This window comes from Cervus elaphus, chromosome 21, assembly GCF_910594005.1.
Source record: "Cervus elaphus chromosome 21, mCerEla1.1, whole genome shotgun sequence".
NCBI lineage: Eukaryota > Metazoa > Chordata > Mammalia > Artiodactyla > Cervidae > Cervus > Cervus elaphus.
The window spans coordinates 34,057,553-34,077,115 of record NC_057835.1 but is presented as its reverse complement, the minus strand read 5'-3'; the positions used below and the strand labels follow the sequence as shown (position 1 = coordinate 34,077,115).

General features: G+C 40.4%; 1 non-coding gene across 1 annotated transcript; it reads right to left on the bottom strand.

Annotated features, from left to right (window-relative positions):
* Window positions 1–2,249: 2,249 nt before the first annotated feature.
* LOC122679751 lies at window positions 2,250–2,356 on the bottom strand. Its single transcript, XR_006336536.1, has one exon. It is a non-coding gene; the product is annotated as a U6 spliceosomal RNA (small nuclear RNA).
* Between the last annotated feature and the right edge of the window lie 17,207 nt (window positions 2,357–19,563).

Sequence of the window (19,563 nt, the reverse complement as noted above, 5' to 3'; positions counted from 1 at the left end):
AGGGAAAGCAGAGGCATACCCCATGCGGAGAGACTGTAGTTTTCCTTCTAACCCACTGCAAAGAAAGTGAATATTGCAATAAAGCAAATCATCTGATTTTTTTATGTTTCCCAGTGCATATAAAATATGTTTACATAATTCTTTAGTGTTAAGCGTGCAGTAGCATTATGTTTAAAAAAAACAGTGTGTGTGTGTGTTCAGTCTCAAAGTTTTGTCCAACTCTTTGCAACCTCATGAACTGTAGCCCGCCAGGCTCCTTTATCTGTGGGATTTTCCAGGCAAGATACTGGAGTGGGTTGCCATTTCCTCCTCCAGGGGATCTTCTAGAACCTGGGATAGAACCCATGTCTCCTGCATCTCTTGCACTGGCAGGCAGATTCTTCACCACTGAGCCAAAAAAAAAAAAAAAAAAATGTGCATACCTAAATTAAATATAATTTATTGCTAAAAAATGCTAACCATCATCTGGTAATTCAGCGTTGCCACAAACCTTTCAAGTGGTAAAAAACAAACAAACAGTGTTATCTGCAAAACACAATAAAATAAAGTATCCCTGTAGAATAAAATATAATAATATTTCTGGTATGTTTAGTAATTATTCGAAGAATGTGTCTTGGTGATTCCTGGTCTGATTACCTGGGGACAAATTCCCCAAGGGTTCATCATCCCTTCTGAAAAATGAGCTAACATTATTTCTTGGTTTTAGAGTTCTGTGAGTGGGAGATAAGTTATTCAAACACACTTTTGCAAAGAACCCTTGTGAGGTGTCAGGAGACAGGTTCTGACCCCATTTCCCTACTTCTTAGTTGTGGGTGGCTTGGTAAGTCACTTCACCTCTCTTTGTCAGTTTCTCTATCTATGACTCGAGCTTCGCTAGCTTCTCTCCATGCCCATTCTAGCTTCGTGTAGCATTGTGCTTTTGTTAATACGGCCTCAAGAGAGAAGTGTGGGTGACTGGGAAACATAGAGTTGAAGACAGAGATTCTTAATTGAATGAACTTCAGGGGGACATGAATCCCTTGGTGTTTTGTGCAAACACGTGTGTGTATGTATCTGCACCTCAATGAATAGAAACTTTTTTTATCCCCATCAGATTCTCTAAAACCTCTGTGACTCTCTACCTCTCACCTGCATGGTTGAGAACTATGTACTGTAGAAGAGGGAGATAATGAAGGGAGTAATTGGTGAAAATTTTTATGTAAGAATAACTTGAGTTGGCCTTTGAGCCAGGGTAGAGCTTAAGTAAATGGGAGGAGAAAGATAGTACCATCCAGTAGATGGTAGTGATGTGAGTAAAGACACATAGCCAATATTTTACAGAGCAAGTACAATGTTTCAAGCAATGATTATAAGTCTTCACAGTGGGCCTAGGAGGTAGATATTACTAGTATACTCATTTTATGCTGCCCCCTGCCTCACCACTTCACTACTAGTTTGTTCTCTGTGTCTATGAGTTTTGGATTTTTTGTTAATTTTATTTTTTTTTAGATTTAAAATATGTGGGTCATATGGTATTTGTCTTCCTATGTCTGACTTATTTTACTTAGCATGATGCCTTAAAGCTCCATCTGTGTAGTTGCAAATGGTGAAATTTCATTCTTTTTTTTTTTTTGCTGAATAATATTCCATTGTATCTATATATAGCACATTTAAAAAATCCATTGATCCATTGATGGACACTTAGATTGTTTCCTTATTATGGCTTAATGTAAATAATGATGCAGTGAACATGGGGGTACAGAGAATCTTTCTAAGTCAGGGTTTTGTTTCCTTTGGATATTCAGAAGTGGAATGGCTGGGTCATATGGTACTTCTATTTTTAGTTTCATTGGTATTATTGGCTACACTGGGGAGCATTGCTGTTTTTCTCATCTCCAGTAGAGTTTGTATAAGACTGGTACATCTGCCTACTTGAAAGCTTGGTAGGATTCACATATAAAATTATGTAGGCTTGGTGTTTTCTCGGTGAGGAGATTTTAAAGTTCTGATTCTTTTCTATGAGTGGAGTCATTTTTCTTCTCAAAACATTTTTGGTAAGATACATATTTCTGGAATTTGTCTATTTCTTTTAGTTTTTCCTATCTATTGGCATAAAATTTTCATAAGATCCTCTCAAATATTCTCCTCTTTATCTAAAGTTATGTCTGTTGCCTCACTCCTAATATTTTTTGTCATATTATCTCTTTATTCTTTTTTTTTTTTCCTGTAGGCATTTATTGCATCTCGATTATGTATGTCCAGCACGTTCCAAAAATATGGAACGCTTCACGAATCTGCGTGTCATCCTTGCGCAGGGGCCATGCTAATCTTCTCTGCATCGCTCCAACCTCAGTATATGTGCTGCCGAAGCGAGCACTCTCTCTTTGTTCTTAATCAGTCTTACCAAAGGATTTTCTATTTAGTTTTTGCACACATCTAGTTTTTGACTTGATTGATACTCTCCAGTGTATCTTTATCTTTCATCCTATTAATTTTTGCTCTTTTATTCATCTTTCTTCAACTTAGATAGTGCTATTCTTTTTTTAAGAAAATGTCTTTAGTTCAACTTCAGTTCGGTTCAGTTCAGTTGCTCAGTCATGTCTGACTCTTTGTGACCCCATGGACTGTAGCACACCAGGCCTCCCTGTCCATCACCAACTCCTGGAGCCTACTCAAGCTCATGTCCACTGAGTCAGTGATGCTATCCAACCATCTCATTCTCTGTCATCCCCTTCTTTCCCGCCTGCAATCTTTCCCAGCATCAGGATCTTTTCTGATGAGTCAGTTCTTCCCATCAGATCACCAAAGTATTGGAGTTTCAGCTTCAGCATCAGCCCTTCCAATGAATATTCAGGACTGATTTCCTTTAGGATGGACTGGTTGAATCTCCTTGCTGTCCAAGGGACTCTCAAGAGTCTTCTCCAACACCACAGTTCAAAAGCATCAATTTTTCAGCACTCTGCTTTCTATATAGTCCAACTCTCACATCCATGTATGACTGCTGGAAAAACTATAGCTTTGACTAGATGGACCTTTGTTGGCAAAGTAATGTCTCTGCTTTTTAATAAGCTGTCTAGGTTGGTCATAGCTTTTCTTCCAAGGAGCAAGTGTCTTTTAATTTCATGTCTGCAGTCACCATCTGCAGTGATTTTGGAGCCCCCAAAAATAAAGTCTGTCACTCTTTCCACTGTTTCCCCATCAATTTGCCATGAAGTGAAGTGATGGCACCAGATGCCATGATCTTAGTTTTCTGGGTGTTGAGTTTTAAGTCAACTTTTTCTCTCTCCTCTTTCAGTTTCATCAAGAGGCTTCTTTGCTTTCTGCCATAAGAGTGATATCATCTGCATATCTGAGGTTATTGATATTTTTCCCAGCAGTCTTGATTCTAGCTTGTGCTTCATCCAGCCCAGCATTTCTCATGATGTGCTCTGCACATAAGTTAAATAATCAGGGCAACAATATACAGCCTTGACATACTCCTTTCCTGATTTGGAACCAGTCTGTTGTTCCATATCCAGTTCTAACTGTTGCTTCTTGACCTGCATACAGATTTCTCAAGAGGCAGGTCAGGTGGTCTGGTATTCCCCTCTCTTTAAGAATTTTCCACAGTTTGTTGTGATCCACACATTCAAAAGCTTTGGCATAATCAGTAAAGCAGAAGTAGATTTTTTTTGGAACTCTCTTGTTGTTTCAGTGATCCAGTGGATGTTGGCAATTTGATCTCTGGTTCCTCTGCCTTTTCTAAATCCAGCTTGAATATTTGGAAGTTTACAGTTCATGTACTGTTGAAGCCTGGCTTGGAGAATTTTGAACATTACTTTGCTAGTGTGTGAGATGAGTGCAATTGTATGGTAGTTTGAGCATTCTTTGGCATTGCCTTTCTTTGGGATTGGAATGAAAACTGACCTTTTCCAGTCCTGTGGCCACCGCTGAGTTTTCCAAATTTGCTGGCATATTGAGTGCCCCACTTTAACAGCATCATCTTTTAGGATTTGAAATAGCTCAACTGGAATTCCATCACCTCCACTAGCTTTGTTTGTAATGATGCTTCCTAAGACCCACTTGACTTTGCATTCCAGGATGTCTGGCTCTAGGTGAGTGATCACACCATCATGATTATCTGGGTCATGAAGATCTTTTTTGTATAGTTCTTCTGTGTATTCTTGCCACCTCTTCTTAATATCTTCTGCTTCTATTAGGTCTATACCATTTCTGTCCTTTATTATGCCCATCTTTGCATGAAATGTTCCCTTGGTATCTCTAATTATCTTGAAGAGTTTTCTAGTCTTTCCCATTCTATTGTTTTCCTCTATTTCTTTGCATCGATCACTGAGGAAAGCTTTCTTATCTTTCTTTGCTATTCTTTGGAACTCTGCATTCAAATGGGTATATCTTTCCTTTTCTCCTTTGCCTTTTGCTTCTCTTCTTTTCATAGCTGTTTGTTAAGTCCTCCTCAGACAACCGTTTTGCCTTTTTGCATTTCTCTTTTTTGGGGATGGTCTTGATCACTGCCTCCTGTGCAATGTCATGAACCTCCATGCATAGTTCTTCAGGCACTCTGTCTATCAGATCTAATCCCTTGAATCTATTTGTCACTTCCAGTGTATAGTTGTAAGGGATTTGATTTAGGTCATATCTGAAGGGTCTAGTGGTTTTCCCTACTTTCTTCAGTTTAAGTCTGAATTTGGCAACAAGGAGTTCATGATCTGAGCCACAGTCAGCTCCCAGTCTTGTTTTTGCTGGCTGTATAGAACTTCTCCATCTTTGGCTGCAAAGAATATAATCAATCTGATTTCAGTATTGACCATCTGGTGATGTCCATGTGTAGAGAATACTGGAGTGGGTAGCCTTTCCCTTCTCCAAGGGATCTTCCCAACCCAGGGATTGAACCCAGGTTTCCCTCATTGCAGGCAGATTCTGTACCAGCTGAGCCACAAGGGATGCCCCTAGTTCAACTTAAGTTTCTAATTTTCAGATTTTTTTTTAAATAGGTAAATATTTAAAGCTGTACCTTTCCCTTCAAGTAATACTTTTATCATGTCTCACAAAATTTATGGAGCCTTGATTTTCATTCAGTTCTCTGTATTTTCCTGAAATAAATATATATTTTTTCCTTTTAAATTTAAATTTCCTGTGTCTTCATTGTTTAGGTATGCTTCTTGTGAATAGTAGATGGCTGGAAAAAATCCACCTGACAATCTCTTTTAACTGGGAAGCTTTATTCATTAACGTTCAGTGGGAGATTTCCTTGGTGATCCAGTGGCTAAGATCCCCACTCCATATGCAAGGGGCCCGTGTTTGATCACTGATCAGGAGAATTAGTAAATCCCACATACCACAACTAGGAGTTTGCACACTGCATCTGAAGATCCCACATGCCACAACTAAGACTTGGAGCAGTCAAATAAATATTAAAAAACATTCAATGGAATTTAGAGTATATTTGGATTTGTTCTAATGCTTTTTATTTGTCATTTTCTCTTTCTCATTTTGAATAATTATTTTTATTTTATTTTATTTTATTTTCATTCCTTTTTTCTAATTGTTTAGAAGTTAGACATGTTTTTTATTTCAAGGTTGCATCTGGATTTTTCCCATTTATATTTAACTTCAAGAAGTCTAAGGTTAATCAGTATCTTAACACTGTGCTGAATAATAGAAAGTTGTGAACTTTGATCATCTCCCATCAAATTATTTACTCTTCTTGGTTAGTATTTTAGTTGTATCTTTTTTTTTAACTCTTAAATTAAATATTATTATAGTTACAGATAATATGTCTAGATTTAACAATTTGTTTAGGTTTTACAAATATCTTTGCTCATTTTTCCTTCTTGTCTCTTAAAATTCTTCTAGGGTCATTTTCTCTCTTCCTGAAGTATATTCTTATAAGATTCCTTCATTAAGTTTTCCTGATGGCAAACTCCTGCAGTTTTTGTTTATCTGGAAATGTCTTAGTTAATGAAAAACAGTTTAGTTGGATATGCAGGTATAAATCAGTAGTTACCTTCTCTCGGGACTTTGAAGATATTATTCACCCTTTTAAAGGTTTCCATTCTGCCTCTTGAGAAGTGGGCTGTCTCTTATTATGTAAACATAATACCACCATTTATTTTGATATAACTGTGTATTTTACTAGATTCATGGATCACCATTGTTTCTTATGCTTTAGCACGATTTCCTCAGAAAATGTGTATAGGTGGTATAAATTCTGAATCCTTTTATGGTTGGAAATGCTCTTCTTTGACCTGCTTTGTGGTTTGACACTTCTCACTGCTGGGCTTGCTCTTTCCTCCTTTAAAGATATTCATGCCAGAGCCACGATAGCAGGTAATTTACAGGTTTATTACTCAACTCAGGCGCAGGCAAAGTGAGGAGAGTCTTGGGGGAGGGGACTCACCAATGAGAGGACTCACCAGCTTCCATTAAGTGATATTTTGGCTGGGCATAGAGTTCTTGGAGCATAGTTCTTTCCCTTCAATAGTCACTAAATAGTAACTGATGCTGAAGCATATCTCTTCCCTTTAAGTGGATCTACCCAAGCATTGTCATTTCTCCCCTATTAAATCTGCCATAGTAGGAGCCACCTATTTAGATATGATCTTTGCTTGCTCGTGTCAGCTGCTGGGATTGGATCCAAGATGAAGCAGGATTTGGGGGCTCTTTGAGCAGCGTGATTCTCCGTTCTTGGGAGGTTTAGGTCTCTAGCTCTGTTTCTTCAGGCAATCTCTGTATTGTACCAGGCTTGCCTGAAGAAGCCCATTTTCTCTGCAGTGACTGAGTCCTGCTGGAGTTGTAAACAAGATTCCAGAGGTATGCACCCTCCCCTGGCTGCTCAGCTCAGTTTCCTTGGAAGCTAAATGTCTCAGATGAGATTGTCTCTGTTTTTTGCACACGCATGCACGTGTGCGTGCACACACACACACACACCCCTCTTTCCCCATTAGCTTTTTTTTCTTGTTAAATGATATGGAATGAAATATGACTAATGGACATATTCATAATCCAGCCCAAACGTCCCTTTTATGGTTGCCTTTCCTGCTGCTGCTCCATACACACAATGTTTCTTAAGTGTTGAATTATTCTTCTGTTTCCTGAACATATGATATACTTTCTCATTTCCAGATCTTCCATCATAAAGTGGGAGAAATAAGAATGAAAGTATTAGAAACATTAGACCCAAGCTGACATCTCTCTAGAGTCTGTCTCCCGACCACATTTTTAAATGAATAAGAAAACTGAGTCTGGTTCAGGGTCACAGAGCTTGTTTTAGTTAATGTGAGGATGTGGTGGGATATGACTTTTGACAGGAAAGAGTGAGATGGGGAGAACAGTGTTGACAGAAAAGCCCTGCCAGTGAGATGCAGGAGGAGAGGCCAGGTGCTTCTGAGAGTCGTGAGTTCATTCCTTCATTTAGTGTGTATCAGTCTGAACGTCACCAGGTGAGTTAGGCAGTGACAGAACAGAAATGGGTGAGGAATATTAAAGAGCAGCTTCATCGAAGATGTGAAATGTGGGAACATAACGATGTGTTTGGGAAGACAGAACAGTTCAGAATGGCTGAGGCGTTTGCAGGGCTAGTGGGAGATGAGACTGTGATGATCAGGGGGGCCAGCTTGTGGAGGGGTTTGCTTATCACACTTTGTTCTCTATTTGACCAACTATTACTGAAGACATACTGTTTGCCAGGAGCTATGCCAGCCCTAGAGACAGAAGAGTGAGAAAGACAGTGTCCCTGCTCTCCAGGAGCTACAGGCATGGAGGAATGAAGTGAGTGAAGGCTGCAGACAGATGGAAAGTTCAGTCTCATGGCAGCCAAGCGGAAGGGGACTGGAGGCAGGGAGTCCAGACAGGTAGGAAATAGCTGCCTGAGTTCAGGCGAGAAATGATGCAAGCCTGGACTTTGGAGAGTGATGGTAGATGGTAATGGAAGGGCAGCATGGGCCAGGGAGAAGGTCAAGGAGGCAAGACCCAGAGAGGGAAGCCTGCCACCAGCCTCTGACTGCATCCATCCTTGTCTGGCCTGAAGATGGTAATGATGTTGCTGCATATTAGCTTTTATTTTTGCTTCTTATGGATTCTCAGAGAGAGAGTCTAACTGCCCATTTTTCTCCCCATGACTTGAAGCATTGTATCTGTATTTCCAGTAAGCAGAGAATATTGTTAGCCAGGTTCATAGTCAACTATTTCATCATAATTGATTTATGAAAAATATTCCTATGGAGAAAGTCAGTTATTTTCTTAGTTTTTGCTAGAGCAGTTAGAAATCCCTCTGAGGCATTTCTGTGAATTGCCTTATATAGCTGTTGTAAAGAGAATTGCTGAATAAGGCAATGTTGTATAATTCTATATATAAATATATAGTTTGAAATATTTATGGACTATTAGTTTTTGTTGTCTCCATCATCTTTAAACAGCCCTAAAGTAAAGGGGACATGGCAGTTGCCATTTTAACAAGGATGTTTTGCCAGATATCCTTTCCCTTTTCTTTCCTTACTCTTGGCATCTTGTTTAAAGTTGTTTTCTCAGAATATGCAACAAAAGGATTTATTTCCTTGGCAACATATTTAATAACAGACAATTTAGCAGGCACTATGGATAACTTGTACGTCGCAATTTCTTCCAAGTAAATAAGTGTTGAGAACATTTTGTTGCATTATATTTTTCTCCCTGTTTACAGCTCCCAGGTTAGCCGTGTAGGTAAACCACACACTGCAGCTCTTCTACCAAACCTCCAGGACAGCATCTCCTGCTGTTTGCAGGCTTGAAAATAGACACATGATAGGATAGCTTTATTTTTCTTTTCTGGTTTGCATCGACTATGATCAACAGATACTTAGTGACTGCCTAGTGCAACAGAACAAAAAGACAACAGGTTGCCTGCAGTGTAAGGACTGTAGGCACTGGCGTTGTGTGCATGCTCAGTTGTGTCTGACTCTTTGTGACTCTTTGGACAGTAGCCCTCCAGACTCCTCTGTCCATGGGATACTCCCAGGCAAGAATACTGGAGCAGGTTGCTATTTCCTACTCCAGAGGATCTTCCCCATCCAGGGATTGAATCTGCATCTCCTTTGTCTCCTGCATTGGCAGGCAGATTCATTACCACTGAGCTGTTGGGAAGGCCCCATAGGAACTTTCACTCTAACTGAAAAGACAAAATGCCACCCTGCCAAGGGGTATAAAAAGGGTTTCCCAGAAACTGTGATGTACCCTGGCACATGTATTTGCTCCCAACATGCTCCATACTGGTCCCAGTATTTTTCATGACCACGTGCTTCCTTCTTATTTTGTGTAGAAAAAGAATGGAAACACTCTACCTCACAATTTTGGAAATAAGATCCAACACCTCCCAGGAGGAAATAAGATCTGAATGCAGTACCATCTAAATTAAAAAGTGTTAGTCGGACAGTCATGTCCGACTCTGTGTGACCCCATGAATTGCCGCCCACCAGGCATCTCTGCCTAAGGGATTCTCCAGGCAAGAACACTGGAGTGGGTTGCCATTTCCTTCTCCAGGGGATCTTCCCAACCCAGGGATCGAACCCAAGTCTCCAACATTGCAGGCAGATTCTTTTACCCACTGAACAACCAGGGAAGCCCCCATTTAAATATAGTGGAGGATAAAAGCTTAAGGGGTAACCTAATATGTATGCAGTCCTTGTTGACCTGTTTAATAGTAAGCATTGGAAAATTTTTTTAAAATGACATAACTTACAAACTTGCTGCCTGTCAAGAGTCGTAAGCTCATGAGTTTAATTAGGAAAAGTGAATGTTTCCTTATTTGATGCTGCGGCTCCTTCTGGTTTACATTCGGAGAAGAGGAGTGACTTCCCCAAGAAACCCATCCTCCAACTAAAGTCTGACTGGGGCCTCCATGTGCTTTCCTCCACCAGGACCAGGGTCTAGGTACTTAGGACAGTGGATGGTGCCAGTGGGTCATCAGAGTCGGCATTTTCTGACTCTGTACCTCCTGGGTCCTGTCCTCTTTGGGTGACAAATGTCTGGTCTGAGCCCATTTGGGAGATGTTACAGGCCAGTGACCTTAGCCTTGGGCTCTCCCATAAGCACATAATTGTGGTTCCTTATGGTTTCCAATTTCAGTTCTGGATTTTCAGTCTCTCTACACTAGATTTAAGTGCTGAATTTAAGTGTACCTATCAATCAAACTTAATAGTGTTTTGTAAAAAAAAAATCATAAAAACATAGTATGATATTAGTTTAGAATCAAGACAAATGAAAGTGACAACTATAATTTAAAACACAAACATTTTGTCAAATAGAACTGAAGTCAGAAATACATAGGGTTTTATAAACTAAGCCCTCCAGATACTACTGGAGGTATCTGGCTCTTTGCAACCCTATGGAGTAGCCCACCAGGCTCCTCTGTCCTTGGGATTCTCCAGGCAAGAATACTGAAGTGGGTTGCCATTTCCTTCTCCAGGGGACTCCCAACCCAGGGATTGATCCCTGGTCTTCTGCATTGTAGGCAGATTCTTTACCATCTGAGCCACCAGGGAAGCCCATTCAGACACCACGCATTTGGGTTTTATCATTTAAAAAGTGGTCTAAGTACTTTCTGGGCTTCCCAGGTGGCGCTAGCGGATTAAGAACCTGCCTGCCAACGCAGGAAACATAAGAGATGCAGGTTTGATCCCTGGGTCAGGAAGATCCCCTGGAGGAGGGCATGGCAACCCACTCCAGTATTCTTGCCTGGGAAATCTCATGGACAGAGGTGCCTGGTAGACTACTGTCCATAGTGTCACAAAGGGTCGGACACGCCTGAAGTCACTTAGCACATACACACACACAAAGTACTTTCTAAAGATTCTCTAATACCAGGTTCTCCATAGCATGAGTCAGGCGGCTTTTTTCTTTTTCTTTTTGACATCGGAGATTGAAAGAGTAGCTCCAGGATCTTGAACCTATGAGAACAATTGATCTAGGGTAGGAATGGTAACTTCAGTCTCCAAAACAGTCAGGCAGAAAATATGCATGAGCGAAGCCCACAGCTGCCAGACATTGTGACAAACTGCTTGAAGAGATCTTTGGGTTTCTGGCATCCCTGGTCCAGACATTTCAGATATATTCCTTAGTTACCACAGGTTAATCCAGGCCTAAAAGCAATTAACCAAGAAACCTGTTGAATTGGTTTGCACAATCTCCAGGAACTTGCATTTCCTCAAAAGGTACCTGGCTAATCCTTTCAAGTATCTGCTATGTTTGTTTCTGTGAGTAACCAATTACTTCGTAAGGACTTTTCGGGATTATAGTATATAGCCTATATTAGACTGTACTGTATAGTCTATATTAGACTATAGTATATAGTCATGTAATGTTCTTAAACTTCATCAGCAAGTGAAAAATAATAAAGGAAAAAATTGAGATTACAAAGAACTTAAAAACTATCATAGGAATACAGGGTTCTAAATGTTGACACCAGAGAATCAGATATGGCTGAGAAACAGCAGCGTCTGTCATGAAGGCTTCTGTCATGAAGCCTCATGCTTATTGGAACCAAAGTTGTTATAACTGGTAGCAAGAGAGACCCATCACAAAGGCCTAGGCTGAAGGTTGCTATGGAGATGATGCAGAAAATGATTCAGAATATTGCCCAGACATTTATTTGTTTGAGGATTGATAAATCCCATGCAACATGTGTTAGCCTATCATACCATGCATTGTATATCAGGGGTTCCTAGTGACTCTCGCTAGGCTGTGCCCATCATGTGCAACCCACTTATGAAAGTGGAAATTTCCAAATGACACTCCATGCCACAGAGTTGCACACACAGAGTGGGTGGTTTTCAGATTTGAGTATGCATGTGAATCATTAAGTGTGCTGATTACAAAAGTCAGTTTTATTTTGATTCAGGGGATATTGTTGTTGTTCAGTAGCTAAGTCATGTCCAACTCTTTGGGACCCAATGAACTGCAGCACGCCAGGCTTCCCTGTCCTTTACTGTCTGCAGACCACATTTTGAGATACAATGCTTTAAAATGAAGGAATGGAAAGAATTACAGAGGTTTTGACTTGTTTTCTTGATAAGTAGTCTTGTTCACACTCTTTGGAAGCCATTTCTGCAGTTACAAAATGTAAGAATTCCTTAAAGAAAGAAAAACATGTTTCATCATTGTCCAGAGCTCTTTTTTCGTATATTCATGATGACTCCGCAGCTTATACTCCCAACCCAGAACTTTTTCAAACTTCAGATGTATACACACAGCTGTCTGGCGGACACCTCCACTTGAATGTCTAGTGCTCATCTCATATAGCCCCTAAAATCTTCCTTCCCAGCCTGGTCCACACACCCCTTTCCATATTTCAGTTAATGGCAACACCATTCTTCCAGCCACCCAGACTAAAAACTTGGAGTCATCCCAGAAGTCATTTTCTGTTTTCCATATCCCATATCCAATTGGCTCACCCCTACCCCCCACCAAATGTATATAGAATCCAGTCATTTTCCCCATCCCTTACTATATCCTGGTCCATGGTTTTAACTATTTCTCCCTAATTACCGCAGTTCTCCTTTCTGGTCTCCGTGTTTTCATTCTTGGTCCCCTATAATCTGTTCTCAGCAGTCAGAGTGTTCTCCTGAAATAAAAACCATATCTTGTCCTTTTCCTGTCCTGCCCCATGTCACTCAAAATAGCAGCCAGAAGACTGAGATTGACCTGCAGGATTCGAGAACGCTCTGACTTCTTCTCACTCCCCTCTCCTACCTGCTCACACTCTTCTGGGCTCATTCGCCACACTCATGCTGTTTTTTGAAGCCACTTGACCTTCACACTAGTTGTTCCCTTATTGTACTAGTTGCCTGAACTGCTCTTCCCTGGTATATCTGAATGGCTTTCTTCCTCACCACCTTTAAGTCTTTGCTCAAATGGTACCTTCTCAAAGGGCCAACTCTTACCCTTTCTTTATATAAAACTTTTGCCCCATTTCCCTACAGCCAATCTTGTCACCATGGGACCCCAACCTCCTTTACTTTGCTCTGGTTTCCCACAGCACCTCTTCCCTAATAACATACTGGATTAATTTTCTTTTCTTTTCTTTTTTTAATGTTGGCTGTTTGAGTGACCTAATGTTAGTTGTTCACTTTTTTTTTCCTCCCACACTAGAATGTAAATGCCCTAGGGAAGTGATTTTTTTTTTTTTTCCCCCAGGGAAGTGATTTTTATCCGTTTTATTTACTGAGATGTCCTGGGTGCTTAGAAAGGTGCTTGGCACATACGAGGTGCTCAATATTTGCTGAGTGAACTCAGTGGAATAGTTATGGAGTAGTTACTAAAAGTCAAGCACTGTTCTAAGTTCTAGGAACATAGATGTGAATCGATAGGACAGCTCTGACCTCTTGGAGCTGACATTCTCAGAGGAAACCAGCTGTAAGATAGCAGAACATTTTGTGTGGAGGACAGCAGGAAGGGGCTGATAAAACAGCTACAGCAGTCAGAGGCAGAGGAGAACACTTAGTAGTGACTCTGAGCAACAGACTGAAGGGATCTGAAAGGTGTAGTGTGCAGGCCAGCTAAAGCTTCCAGAAAACAGCATGAAGAACGAATATGTAGGGGATGCGGAGAGGAATAGACAGAAAATGCTTGTTTTAACAGCATGTAACAGAGTCTCCGGATAACCATGGCTGACCACACAGTGGTTTCTTCCACCACATAAAAGAGTAGGAGGGAGCCAGATTGTATGGGAGCTTCAGGATCCTGTCAATGACCCCACATCCTGTCTCCATCCTCAGCACATGCCTTCTATCCTCAAAGTCACTTCCAGGAAGGAGGCAAAGGGAAGGGCAAAAGTGTGTGTCTTCTGCCTGAGGAATCTTCTAGAGAATAACATAGTACTTCTCACGGGCTAGAATTTAGTTACCTGGCCATATCTAGCTGGCTATAAAGGAGTCTAAAGAAACTGATACTTGAACTTGGGGCATCACCATCACAAACAGGTATGCCATAGGAATGCATCGATAAAGTACAATTTATTAGAAAGGGATCCAAAATTAGAACATAAAAGAGCCGGACCAAGACCTTGACTTAATTGTGTCTGGAAGTTAAAGTGGTAGTTAAAGTTATACTATCTGCATAGTTTGATGTTATTAGTTATTTATATTTGTATGTTGAAGGGTGATTAGCAGGGAGGGAGGTTCCATATTAGAAATATTATGTTCTTATAAGAGAGAGTTAGAGTTTCATATTGGGAAGGTGCTTTGGTAGCTATTGAATGCTTTTGACTTGGAACATTGGCTATTTTAAAGTCAGTTGGTAAAGAATCCGCCTGCAATGCAGGAGACACCAGTTCGATTTCTGGATTGGGAAGATTGGCTGGAGAAGGGATAGGCCACCTACTCCAGAATTCTTGGGCTTCCCTTATGGCTCAGCTGGTAAAGAATCCACCCGCAATGCTAAGAACTGGGTTTGATCCCTGGGTTGGGAAGACCCCCTGGAGAAGGGAAAGGATACCCACTCCAGTATTCTGGCCTAGAGAATTCCATGAACTGGGGTCACAAACAGTCAGAGATGACTGAGCAACTTTCACTTTTACTTTGAATAAAAGGAGGATAAGAAATGGGTGTCTTTTTCAGACCACATTTAGGGAATCTTTGTAAAGATGATCAGAAGTCATTTGTTCTGAAATTTGTTTTGATATTAGCTATTTTTTTTAAAAGGAATAAATGTACATGATAAAAAAGGGAATAAATGTGTAGTGAAAAGTAAGTCATTTCCTACCCCAGGCCATTAGGTCCCTAATCCTTTGGACTTCCAACTCATCTCCCCGGGAACAGCTGCTCTCACCAGTTTTTTTTATATAAGAAGGAGTCACAGGAAAGTGGTGAACCATATGAAAACAAATGCTTCTTACTGTTATCAGTGAAAACTTTGATTTGTAGGCATTAAAAGGAAGAGTGAGTTCACATGATGCTCCTTCTAGGAACCCTCTTCTTAATTAAGCCAGGCAGATGCTGTCACTGCCTTCCAAACTCCTTTATGTCTTTTTATAACTATCACTATTTTTTTATTGTGGTGAAATGTAGTATTTGCCATTTTAAATAGTTTCAAGTGTATAGCTCAGTGGCATTAAGTACATTCACGTTGTATAATTACCATCACTATTGCCCACTTCCAGAACTTTCTCTTCATCCCCAACAGAAACTCTGTACCTCCATTCCTCCTCTCTCCAGTCCCTGGTAGCTATCACTCTACTTTCTGCCTCTATGAATTTGCCTATTCTAGGTGCCTCATGTCAGTGGAATCATACAATATATGTCCTTTTGTATCTTCACTGTAATAACTTCACTGTAATGTCTTCAAGGTTCATCCATACTGCATCATGTATCAGAATTAACTTCCTTATTAAGGCTGAATAATATTCCACTGTATGAATATACCACATTTTATTTATCCCATTCATCTGTTGATGAACATTTGGGTTGTTTCTGCCTTTCACCATTGTGAATGATGTTGCTGTGAACCTTGGTTTACAACTGTCTGTTTGAGTTCATGCTCTTACTTCTTTTGTGTCTTTCATGTTTGTTTTTTTTTCATATAACATTCTGTGATTTATTGTAGTTGATGCATAGATGCAAAGATGCATGAAAGTCTACATTAGATTCTAATCCCTTGAGAGATGGACTTATGATTTTTTTTTTTTCCCCTCACAAACTTCCTCTCTTTGTCATTCAACAATTACATATTGGACATCTGCTGAGTACTGGGCACTCTGCTAGACTTTGAGGACGCAGAGCACAATGGCATGAGCTCTATCCTCTGGCAGCATAGGTCTAGTGAGAGACATTTTTTTCTCTCATTGCATCTGGAACAATGCCTTGAGTGTTGTCAGTGTTCAGCAAATATTTGTTGACTTGGTTGACTTAGTGACTCTGTGTGTCTTTAGTGGTTCCTGAAAGTGTCCTGTAGGTGATTGGATGACAGTAAACATATTTGGAGCAAATGTAAGCTCTGTGAGATTAGGAACAAGCCTTTCTTGTTCACTATTATATTTTTAGCAAATGGTACGCAGTATGAACTTGATAGTTTCATGAATGCTGATGACATAATTTGTTGTCATGAACTCTGCCAATTTCTAATGAACTCTGCCCAACTAGGGGGCATGGAAAAACAGAGACATTTCAGAAAAGCCAGAAAAGTAATGACCAAGTCAGAAATAGAACCTGGGTCTCATGCATTATGCTCTCAATCACACTAGTTTTTAAAATTAGAACCAATGTCCCACCTTTCTGCGAAAGATGTGAACTTTAATTAAGTGTAATCACACACAATATGGAGAAGTTTTAAGGCCTTTAAATTTCCTAAAAATGATAATGAATCAGATTCTAAAATAAGCTTCTTAAATGCTATTCTTAAATAGAAAAGATAGTACCATAAGATGATGAATTGCTGTTTCTGCTGTGTGGGGTGAGGTGTTACCGGGCTGCCTGCTTGGGAAGGCCTCACCAAGCTGTGTCTAACTTTGTATTATTTCTCCACTCATTCAGCTCAACCCCACTTGGGGTTTAGAAATGATGTCCAATTCTTGGCTGCCAATGAATTATTTAGGCCTTTGGGATCTTTTTGAGCAACCTGGTTTGAAAACATTTAATCCTATGTTATATGAGTTAAATTTCAAATCACTTTTTTCATTAGGAATTCTGGCTAAATTTTTCATGAAGGGGAAGGTTGAAGCCTTTAATTATTAAAAATCTTTTGGATTATTTGTGGATCTTAAAGCCAAGCTATTCTAAAAATGTTATATATTTCTGTTTCAAAAAGGTCTCTAATATTTAAATGTGTAAATTCATTTTAAAACCTAAGAAGAACATAGATTGGAAACCCAAGGAGAGCATAGATGATATTCACCTCCAGCTTCTGCTGATCACACCCTGAAACTATCACTGGCCCACTGATGGCACAGGAAGTAAGTAGATGGCCTTAAACCACAAGACCAACTATTGTGTGTGTAAATGTATAGAGGGTTTGACATTTTAAGAAGAGTGAATTGAACAGCTTGAAGAGAACAGAAGCTACATTGCTGGCCCCAAGTTAAGGATATGAGGGACTTTCCTGACAGTCCAGTGGTTAATACTTTACCTTTCAATGCAGGGGGTGTGGGTTTGATCCCTGGCCAGCGCAGGTAATGGCAACCCACTCCAGTATACTTGCCTGGAGAATCCCATGGACAGAGGAGCCTGGCAGGTTACAGTCTGTGGGGTTGCAGAGAGTCAGACATGACTGAGCACACACATGCACACAAGCATGCAGGGAGCTGAGAATCCCACATGCTTCAGGGCCAAAAAAACTAAAACATAAAACAGAAGCAATATTGTAACAAATTCAATAAAGCCTTTAAAAATGGTCCATAGGAAAAAGAATCTTAAAAAAAGGATGTGTATACAACCCCCTATGAAGTAGGCATTTTCCTTTATCTTTACAGATAAGAAAACCGAGATCCCCCAGAGAAAGTAACTTTTCTAAGATTATGCAGCAAGAAAGGGCAGAAACCAGAATTCAAACTGAGGTGTGGTCTGACTTTAAAACCACTCTGGCATTCTGCATCTCCAAAATGAGGTATACCCTTTCCCCAAGCCTGGACAGCTCTGTGAAAGTCCACATGTGGTCTGAAGACCAGATCTCTAGGATCAATTAACAGGCCAGCTGGAGCCCAAGCCACTCCTGTGCCTTCAAAGAAGTTGGGCAGAAATAATGACTAGATATGGATCCTCATTATCTGAATTTCCTTCACATCACAGAAATTGCTCTAGAGAATATTTCGGCTCCCACTGTCCCACAAAAATCATGCCACTGTTAGAAGAGAGAAGTGTGTCAAACTTCTATTTTCTGGGCTCCACATAGTCTTATGCAGTTGTTATCAAGTTGTTACTTTAATACCACAGTCACTCATATACAATGTTACAGCAAAACACACGTGACATTTTCATTAAAACAAATACCACATTTGCATAATCACTGTCGATAGACAGATACACACATGGAACCAGGTGGAAAACTAATGAGGTTTGTTCAGGCAGCAGCCACGCTCCTCATGCACATATGGTCCAGGAACTTCCCCGGGACTCCCCAGCCTCCTCTTGCCTTCCTACTCTCTTGCCTTCCTACCCTCACTTCTTTTCAAAGAGACTAGACTAGCAACATTAACTGAAAATTATAGAGAAGGATAGAGGGTGCAATCTGATGAAAACTGAAGATGACAGTGGGAGAAAGTAACATTATGGGGAAAAAGGAGTATTTCAGAGGAGGGTGTTATATTATTGAGGACAAAGGAGGACCTTTGGGCAGGGTCACCCCCTGATATGATGACATGATGGTTTCATGTCTTTGAGGAAGGGGACCATCCACAGTGGACTAGGCTTGAAGGTCCAGGGCCTGCAATGTGACTGATGCTAGGTGATCTCCTTTGATCTGAGTTTACACAGTTTCACAAGGTGAAACTCCAGTTACTAAGTGACCTCCAGTTACTAAGGTCCATGTTGAGCCCTCCCTCCAAGCAAATACTTCCCCTCTTGGCTCCTCTATCACTACACTCTGGCTTCTCCTCAAATATGTTTCTCCTTTCCAGTCTCTTTCACAGCTCCTGCTTCTGCACTCTGAGGTTAAATTATTGGGTTTTCTGAGATCTTGGCTAGGCCTTCTTCTTTCCTAACTGTCCTTGCTCTGTACCATGGCTTCAATTGCTTTCTATATACCAGTGACTTTCAAATTTATATCTCCAGCTCAGATCCTTTCTCTAACCTCCAGACCTCGCTACTGTCTTGACATCCCCATTTGGATATTTTAAAACACCTCTAATTCGATTCATCCAAACTGAACTCATAAACATTGAACAGTTTCTCTTAGACTGGGGCTCTTCCAGTGTTTTCTATTCCAGCCCATGGCATCACCAACCACACAACCAGTTGGCTGCATGTTGATTTTGTTGATTCTACAGTATCAATTTCTAAAGAATCACTCTTTACAAGTGCTTCTCTCTACTCTCTATCACAAAATCCTGTTAATTTTGCCTCCTGAGTAGCTCTCAAATCCACCTCCTTACTTCCATCTTTATTGCCATCACTCTAGTCTGAACCTCACTCTAGTCTGAACACTTATCTATCACCTAGGCTACTAGAGCTGTTTAATGCCTGGTTTCCATGCCTCTGCTCTTATCTCCAACCTAAATTCCGTAGCACTCTTTCTGAAATATGTGTCAGATCACATTACCCCCTTGCTTAAATATTTTAATGAATTATATCCTCTACTGCTCTTAAAGTAAATATCAAAATCTTTGAGGAGACCTACAAGGCATGACCTGGCCATTGCCTACCTGACCAAACCTCAGCCTGCTTTATATGTTACTTCTCCTTCTGTGTTTCAGCTACACCGACTGAAGCCACATGCTCTCCTATGTAGTTCAATCCTCATACATACAGATGACGCAACAGACTAAGGGATATTAAATGGTTTGCTTGAGGTCAAAGCAGACTCTTGTCTTCTAGGTCAGTGCTCCTTCCACCATGCAGCCCGCCCTGCTTTAATTCATGAATGTCATCCTATTGTAATGTGACCAAGAGAGGCCAGCAGAGAAGGAAA